Source organism: Suncus etruscus, chromosome 7 (genome assembly GCF_024139225.1).
Source record: "Suncus etruscus isolate mSunEtr1 chromosome 7, mSunEtr1.pri.cur, whole genome shotgun sequence".
Classification (NCBI taxonomy): domain Eukaryota; kingdom Metazoa; phylum Chordata; class Mammalia; order Eulipotyphla; family Soricidae; genus Suncus; species Suncus etruscus.
Window position 1 is genome coordinate 39,786,843 of NC_064854.1, and position 8,512 is coordinate 39,795,354.

Consider the following 8,512-nt stretch of genomic DNA (forward strand, 5'->3'; position numbering starts at 1 on the left):
GGAAAATGGAGAGCCTGTCTAGAGTACAGGCGGGGGTCGGGTGGGGAGGAGGGAGACTTGGGACATTGGTGATGGGAATGTTGCACTGGTGATGGGTGGTGTTCTTATATGACTAAAACCCAAACACAATCATGTATGTAATTAAGGTTTTTAAATAAATTTTAAAAAAATAATAAAAAAAATATATATCAATTGAGCGCTTATTTTTGACAAATTGTTCCTGATTTTTATTGGAAAGTAAAGTATATTTAACATTATGAAATATATCATTATTGTTTTCTAATTTGAATTCACAATATGACTAGAGCAAAATACTGTTTTCTATATAATTAAGTCTAATTTAATTTTTGATATGAACTTAATGTTATTAAACCATGAAGAAACATTATGCTCAATCTTTGATATAATAAAAATTCCCATTAACATATGTATTACTATATATTTTTGTCAGAATTTTCTTCACTTAGGATCATTTTATCAAACTGATGACTTTAATATTCAATTACTTGTATTTAATTGCATTTTGACTATTAAATGCAGCGTAATTATATGTTAAATAACAGATTTTTACTTTATTCAGTATAACTCATCTTTGCATATGCTAGTCCCTCCTGCATTGGAAGTACCTCTAGATTTTCCCGTACCCCTACCTGTTCTTAATCCATGGGTGTGATCTGATTTTTCCCAATAAAGACCTTGGATCAGAGAGACTTCTTTGGGTTTTTGGTACCACAGCTAGCCAGTCTGCCTGCTGCCATCTTTTGCCTGATTATAGATAGCTTGTGATGGAAGTTTCTGAATCTGTTTTATCTACCCAACCTTGTGTGGAATACGTCTTGTGTCGGCATTGCATTCAGACCCGCATACCCCAATCTCCCTGTGACTGGGGCATAAGGCTTCCACTATAATATTACATGCAGTTTCCACTGGGTGTGTCACAAATCTACCAAGATAAACTCATTCTCTTGGTTTTGAATATGACTCTATACAAAAGGAATACTAAAGGAAAGTCCCAAAGTGCGTACAGTTTACCAAATCAACCATTTCAACTTATGTACTATAACGCTGAAGAATAAAATAAAAGAAAAAAATCTTGAAGAACAAACGTGAATACAATAGATATGCATACATTATTATTATTTTTTGAAAAAAAAAAACAAGTGTCAAAAATGAAAACTAAATCAACATTAGACATTAAGGAAAAACAAATAATTCTTATACAGAGCTTTACTGACATATGTAGTGAAGTCATATGCAATGTTTTCCAACAACTAATGATGTGTAAGAAAGGAAAAGATACTTTTTCACATGACCCAAGTCTACACCAGACCCAGAGAAGAATAAGTCTAGTCTTAACACATACTTAAACAAGATTTATGCAATCATAAAGTGTGGATAGTTTATAATAAATTACTTTTAAAAATTATTTATTTAAGCACAATGGTTACAAACATGTTTATAATTGGGAATTAATTGTATGAAAAATTCTCAAAAGCTCTATGCCTAACTTCTCCTATTCCTAAATTAGGGATAATATGGTATCTATAGTTTTGGATTATTGTAAAGAAAAACAACATAATAAATCTACCAGGAAGGTAAACAAAAGTGGTAAATGTTAATGTTTGATATTATGGAAGATAAATAAATCAATTTGGTATATACTGATCTTGGTACACTAAAACTTGATAACCAAGTTTAGTATCTTCTAACAGAACTCAAGTTAGGCAGAATTAATAGAATATAAAAAAGTGGAACTTTTGACAGATTAACTTGTTTGATTCTTAGAATGTTTCAACAGGTTATTTTGTCTTAGTACAACTTTGAAACGTGTTTTTTCCGTTAAGGACTCAACCTCATTAAGCACTCAATTTATTTTCTATCAAAGTAAATAGATCAATGTGTCTTCACCTCTCAGTTTGTTTTGTTTGTATCATTACATAACCTTTGTTTATATTTAATTGTAACTATATTTAAATGTGTACTTCAGGAGCAAAATCGCTTATAAATGTTATTTAGAAAGGTTAGGAACATCTAATATATGTCTACATAGAAATATTAATAGTAAATATAATATTTAATAAACACATATACTTTATCTGAATGGGTAATAAATTAATCTGAATATTTCAGGTTAATGGTAAAATATTTTGAATTTAGGGAATCTGTCATCTTGACATCTTAAATAACAAAGGACTATACTTGGAATATATTATTTATTTTGACAGTTTCATATTCTATAGTGGACATATAAATTACCCAAATATGAGTTATGTAATCAATTAGCTTATTATCTCCATAATGTTCAAACTGTGAACATAGTGTCAATGAATACATTTTTACATCACAATATCTTGTTTAGTTATTGAGGTGATAACATTTGAGGTCTAATATCCTAGCAGTTTTAAGCATATAATACACTATTAACTCTAATATTGCATATTATCTCATATCATAGTTATCATATAACAAGAAAGTTTAACATTGTGACAAATATTTCTTCATTCTCTAGAACTATCTCCATTCTGTATTCCAACTGAACTGTTCTTTCTTTCTGTTTCTATGAAACATTAATTTTTTTTCAGGGAAGAGCACGAACGCAATCCCCCACTACCACAAATTTTATGCGGTCGAGTTTCCCACATTTGGGGAAATTGCAGGGGTCAGCACATCCGGAGTGCAATGGATAAGCCTCACCCTGGGGAAACCACCTTCGTGATCATGGTATCTCCCCTGCCAGCTAAGTATATAAAACATTAATTTTGGAGATTATTTTTGTTTAGTTATGTGTATATATATTCACAAATAAATAAGATAGAATTTGTTTTTCTATGTCTAATTTATTTCACACACCATAATTCTCTCAAAGTCTATATATTTTTACTAATGGTAGAGCTTTATCTTTCTCATGGGAATGGTATTTTATTATATAAGAGCTGTATTTCAATTGTTCTCATGTCTTGGCAGTTGTAAAATATTTGTGATGAACATGGTGTTTAGATGTTCCTCTGATGTTTGTTTTCTTTGCTTATATTTTTCTAGTTGATTCCTAAGAAAACAACATAAATATAGCTTCATAATATTCCAAAATGAATAAAAGGTGAATTTTTTTGAAGGTATAATAGAAGTGGAAATTTTCTTTTTTTCTCCTTTCTTTCCTTCTGGACACTTCAAGTATAAATTTTAGTAGGTGGTAAAATAAAAGGAAGAGGAAAAAAATCTTAGTGACAAAGAAAATATGGAGAAAAATGGAACAAAATTGGGCACTTTAAATGTGAATGCACCTTTGTTTCATTTACAACTATTACAAAGCATACTTTCTAAAACCCAATATAGCATTCACTAGCAATCCACTAGTAAATGTGAATATAAAATTCACACTGGTGATATCTATAGATATCATTTGTATTGGATAAGGATGGGTGCATATTCTTTTGAAAAGATCAGATTAAGAGATGAAGGAGATAGTACAGGGTTAGGGTACTGCACATAGTACTGGAGGCCCCAGTATTCACTGACATTTGCTTGGCCTTTAGCACTTGGTGGTCTGGTTAGCTAAAAATCCTGGAGTGGTCATCAAGACCCCCTGAACACCAATTGGGAGGGCTCCCAGCCTCCATCTCCCCCCTCCAAATCAAATCAAGTAAGGAGGCCAGATGGCAAATGTATGGAGTATTTTCTGGGTGCATTCATCACTACTGATTAGTCATAGTCTATTGTCCTTAGTTATGTTAAAGGAACTCTTTCTTCTATGCCCCAATACTGATAAGAGAGAACCTTTGAATAATTATAGAGAGAATTATCATTTCAGAAGACCCTAAGTAATCATTTTCTTCACCTCATATTTTGTTCCAAGAAATAAGACATCACAGATGTCTCTCTGTATTCTGAAAAAAATTTCTAGACATCAGTCCAAAGAAATCTTAATATTTAAATATTTTTGTTCATGATATTGTATAACCAGACCCACCTATTTTCTTTTGAATGGTGTCTTTCTAAAAATACTTTGAATAAATATAATATACTGTCTTTACAGTCTATTCTGATCAGACAAATGAGTTTGATTTTGAACACAGAGCTTATTTTTATACCAACAACATTAATGTGAAGATTGATATTAAAATTACATAATATTAGAAATTAATTGTTTTGTCATATTTGGATATTTTTCCTTTAATTGGTTGTTTACCATTGAAAAATGGGAAGTCCAAATTACTGTTGGAATCTTTCCCTCTATTTTAGTGTCACATAGATATGACCTTAAATGCTTTGTATTTAAAATTCCTAGAAACTCTGAAAGTGAATGTCATTTCCTTCTTCTCAAGTGGTTGCTAGTAACTTTACTGGAAGGAAAATAGATAAGGGACATTGTGTGGCATTATATATTGGTCCTTAATTAGAAGATGAATTAGATGTAGAATAACTTTTGTTAAATATTTCTTCTGCTCATACCTCAGATTCAATAGTTTACAGAAGGTCATTTATGAGAGGTATTATGATATTACTGCTTTGAGCTAAGAATTGAAAGCTGATCATAACATTTTTTTATGTATCAGTCAGAATATATTTCTCAGGGATTGATAAATTGCTTAACAAATTAGAGTTCTTAGATAGCATCAGTTACAAAGTACCAGAACATACAAGCACTCATATTTATCTTTAATCTTTAAGATGTGGTACTGTTTATTATAGCAACATTACTTATATAAGAAGTAAGAAATATGACTAATTTATTATGTGTAATTTTGATTTTAAATCTATGCCAAAGCAGAGTCAAAGCAGTAACTAGCATCTTTATTTTAATTAAGTAATGCTTTTTATAGTATTCTTTTTGTTGTTAGACCATCTTATAGTTACCTCTGTACAACTAAACTTGCCCATATTTCAACATATGTCTCTCTAGTTAAGTATTAAGATTTTGACAATTTTCATATTGTCTCTCTTTTTACCCTGTCTGCAAGTTTGCATGGGTTGTTTAGTTGAAATTTTTTTTATAGTTAAATTAAACAATTCCCTGATTTAACATAAGTGAATCATAAGAAATTGTTTACCGTGGGGAGAATGTTCAGAGGGAATGGTGCTTGCCTTGCATGTGGGCTACTGAGTTTGATTCCCAATACCTTACAATCTCCTGAGTCTTCTAGAAAGTGATACGTGGGGCCAGAGTGATAGCACAGTGGTTTGCTTTGCACACGGCTAACCTGGGTTCAATCCCCAGCATCCCATTCTGCCAGGAGTGATTTCTGAGCAGAGAGCCAGGAGTAAACCCTGAGAGCCACCGGGTGTAGCCCCAAAATAAACAAACAAACAAACAAACAAAAACGTGATCTCTAAGCACAGAATTAGGGTCTGAACACTACTGAGTATGGACCAAAAAAACAAAAGAGAAATTGGCTCTCTAATCATTTAAGAAAGGTTTGCTAAAAAGGAGTCTCAACTTGAGGTGAACATATTACGCATAAGTGATTTTCTTCCTTAAGGATTAAAAATGCATTAATATTTTATATATTATCCACTATTGGAAAAATGAAAAATGGAAACTTATTAAACTTTACACACCTACTCACTTCTATTACAGAATGAGTCAGGGTTTAAAAGAATCAACTGATGCATTAAAACAACCAAGAAATCTGAAAAGGTGGAGTATATTGCAATTTCAACAGCATACAACTATATTAAACCAAAGTCAGAATAAAAGTAAAACATACGGGACTGGAGAGAGAGTATGGAGGTAAGGCGTATACCTTTCATGCAGGTCATTGGTTCAAATCCTGGCATCCCATATGGTCTCCTGAGCCTCCCAGGAGCGATTTCTGAGCATGGAGCCAGGAGTAACTCCTGAGTTCTGCCGGTGTGACCCAAAAACCAAAAAAAAAAAAAAAAAGTAAAAACCTACAAATAGATCTTCTCTGTCTATGTGTGTGGGGGTGGTGGTGTTTGAGAGCATATACATGATGGACTCGTCTACACTTGCCTAATATGTATTGCATATAAAGCCTGCCTATATTGTATATAATTTCTAATATATGATATTCCTCCTCCCCCCCTTATCTACCACCTTACAAATCCTTTTCTATCTGCTCACCCCCTAAACCCTGATCCTTGATCTCCCCCTATATAACCCTATTCACCCTTAGTTCTTAACTTTTAAGGGATCGGAAACTTCACCCTACCCCATCAAGCTACCAATTGACTTCCAAATTGAAAGGACACCCTCCCGGCCTGTGATATTTTTCCCTGGGCAGAACCTGCAGACACCAGTTCTGCAGATCCACTCTTGCAGCCCTTTATCTTCCACCTCCCCACAGTGTACATTATTGCTTGCTACAAGAGTCAGCTCCTGAGAGACCCTCAACTCAAGGACACTACCTGATCCCCAATGTCTACAAAACTTTCCTTAGACTCCACAAGACAATAAGAGAGGTTGAAACTGTACTCTAGATACAACACCACTCAACTCTCTCAAAAGACTTAGAGGAGATTTTTTTAATTTCTTTTCTATGTTTCTGTAAATGCATTTTCTTAATAGTTATCATTCCTAGTGCCCATATCCATATGTAGAGGTAGCTTCTCCCATTCCTGCTTTGGATATGTTTAGTAGAAAATTCTTGCAAAAAGTCTTGGTTGAGTTATGACCTCATATTACATTCAGGTTATAGAGATTGTTTAGCTTGTTATTTTTACCCCATATGCACCAGGAGTATCATGTGGCATTGTTATATTTTGCATAGGTACACAAAAATGGGGAAATCTAACATGTAGAGAGAAGTTTTTATCTAATAGGGATGGAAACTTATACATTTTCTAGTGCAAGGCTGGCTTTCACCCTGAACATTTGTCATGGAGACTTGACTTACACCTCAATAGATCAGACATTGATAGCCCAGACACCCAAACCACAGAACAACTATTACTAAAGAATCTCATTTTTTAGTCCATTTTGTTTTATTTTTCTTTAATTCTTTATTTTATTTTAAGATTACACCTGTGGTGCTCTGGTGCTCAGTAATAGCTCTCCTCAATACTCTGGCGACTGTGTAGAGCTGGGAGTCTAACCTCGATCTCTTGGATGAAATCATGCACACTAGCCTAGTGAGCTCTCTTTCTAGTCCAGTCCAATTTCTTATGATCTTGTCTCTCTGTTAGACCGCACATATCTACTCCTTGTACTTACTCATTACTGAATTATGTGCTGTTATTCCCCAAATATTCCAGGCAACAGTGGGGTGGGGGAGATAGAGACAAGGAGTTGCAGCTTTCATTGCAGGTTGGCTTAAGTCTCTTTTAGAGGGCCCGTCTTATTAAAGCCACATCATTCTTGATAAGGCAAGACACCTGGCCCTGCCAGGGGAAGAGACACAGCTGGATTGGGCTAAACACAGCCAGGCCACCTCTGCTGGCTCAGGCCACGGCGGGACACGCTTCCCTTTCCCTACTTCATAAGGCAAAGGCGAGTGTCTGGGAATCTTACCAAAGTCCCGTGTCTTCCAGCCAGAAAACCCAGGCTGGGTGTGAATTTACTCCTCATTCTCTGAGCTCAAAAAAGGCACCTGCTCTTCACCCCTTCCTGCAAGCCACCCACCCAGGGGTTGGCCCCGCAGCCTGGAGTCTCCTCCGACTGCACAATAATGAACCGTGCGAGTGTGAGAAATATAATAAGCTTACGAGCGACATTCGGCCTGTGTGGAATCGCATTAGCATCAGACACACCCTTGGTGCAGGAGGCAGCGGCCCGCTGAAAGCCGCCAGGTCCCTGCGGACAAGCTATTTTGCACAATATAATTGGGGTTCAAATTAACATAAATCGCTAACCTGTCGGGTACGGGCAAACCCCTTGCTATGTGTGAGTCCAGAAAAGAGACTCTAAGAAGACATTTTTTGTCTCCCACTTTAGGGCCCCTGGGAGACGGGCTTTTCTCTAGGGAATTATGTCTAATGGGAGACAAAAAATGGACACAGGCCAGATTCAGTCCCTAAGTGGGAGAGACTAGGGCAGATCTTGATCTCAACATTCACTTGATCTCAAATATACATTTTATGATTTTTCTGAGTTGAGCATTATTATAGAGCCTAGCAAGCACTAAAGCATTCCCTACATAGCTAGCAATCAGCCACTATAACCTTATTATTAATGGGATCATAACGGACATCAAAGAACTAACCCTAACCAGCAATGAAGGCGGTGTCAGTTATGCCACTACAAGATGTAAACCAGCAAAGAACAAGACAGCAACAGATATTTTATTTCTGTATCCAGTGTCATTCCACAGAACTATTTGGATGTACAAATATTGTGTGCTAAGTTAGGTGTTCTGCGCCTTGTCATAGACGAGCTCAAACACTTTTAAAATAAAACTTAAGAAGTTGCCATATTTATGAGCAAAGAGCAAGGGTCAGAAGTGGAATTTTGGGAGCTGCTGAAAATTTAGTTCATCAGATTGACTAAAACTGTCCCCAAAGGACCAAAGAAAATGGCAAATGTCTTTAATTTCATCTTTCTCACTCAAAATTATGA

General features: G+C 35.1%; 1 non-coding gene across 1 annotated transcript; it reads right to left on the minus strand.

Annotated features, from left to right (window-relative positions):
• Nucleotides 1-2,579: 2,579 nt before the first annotated feature.
• On the minus strand, nucleotides 2,580-2,745 carry LOC126014600 (U1 spliceosomal RNA). The gene has a single exon (XR_007497618.1). It is a non-coding gene; the product is annotated as a U1 spliceosomal RNA (small nuclear RNA).
• Between the last annotated feature and the right edge of the window lie 5,767 nt (nucleotides 2,746-8,512).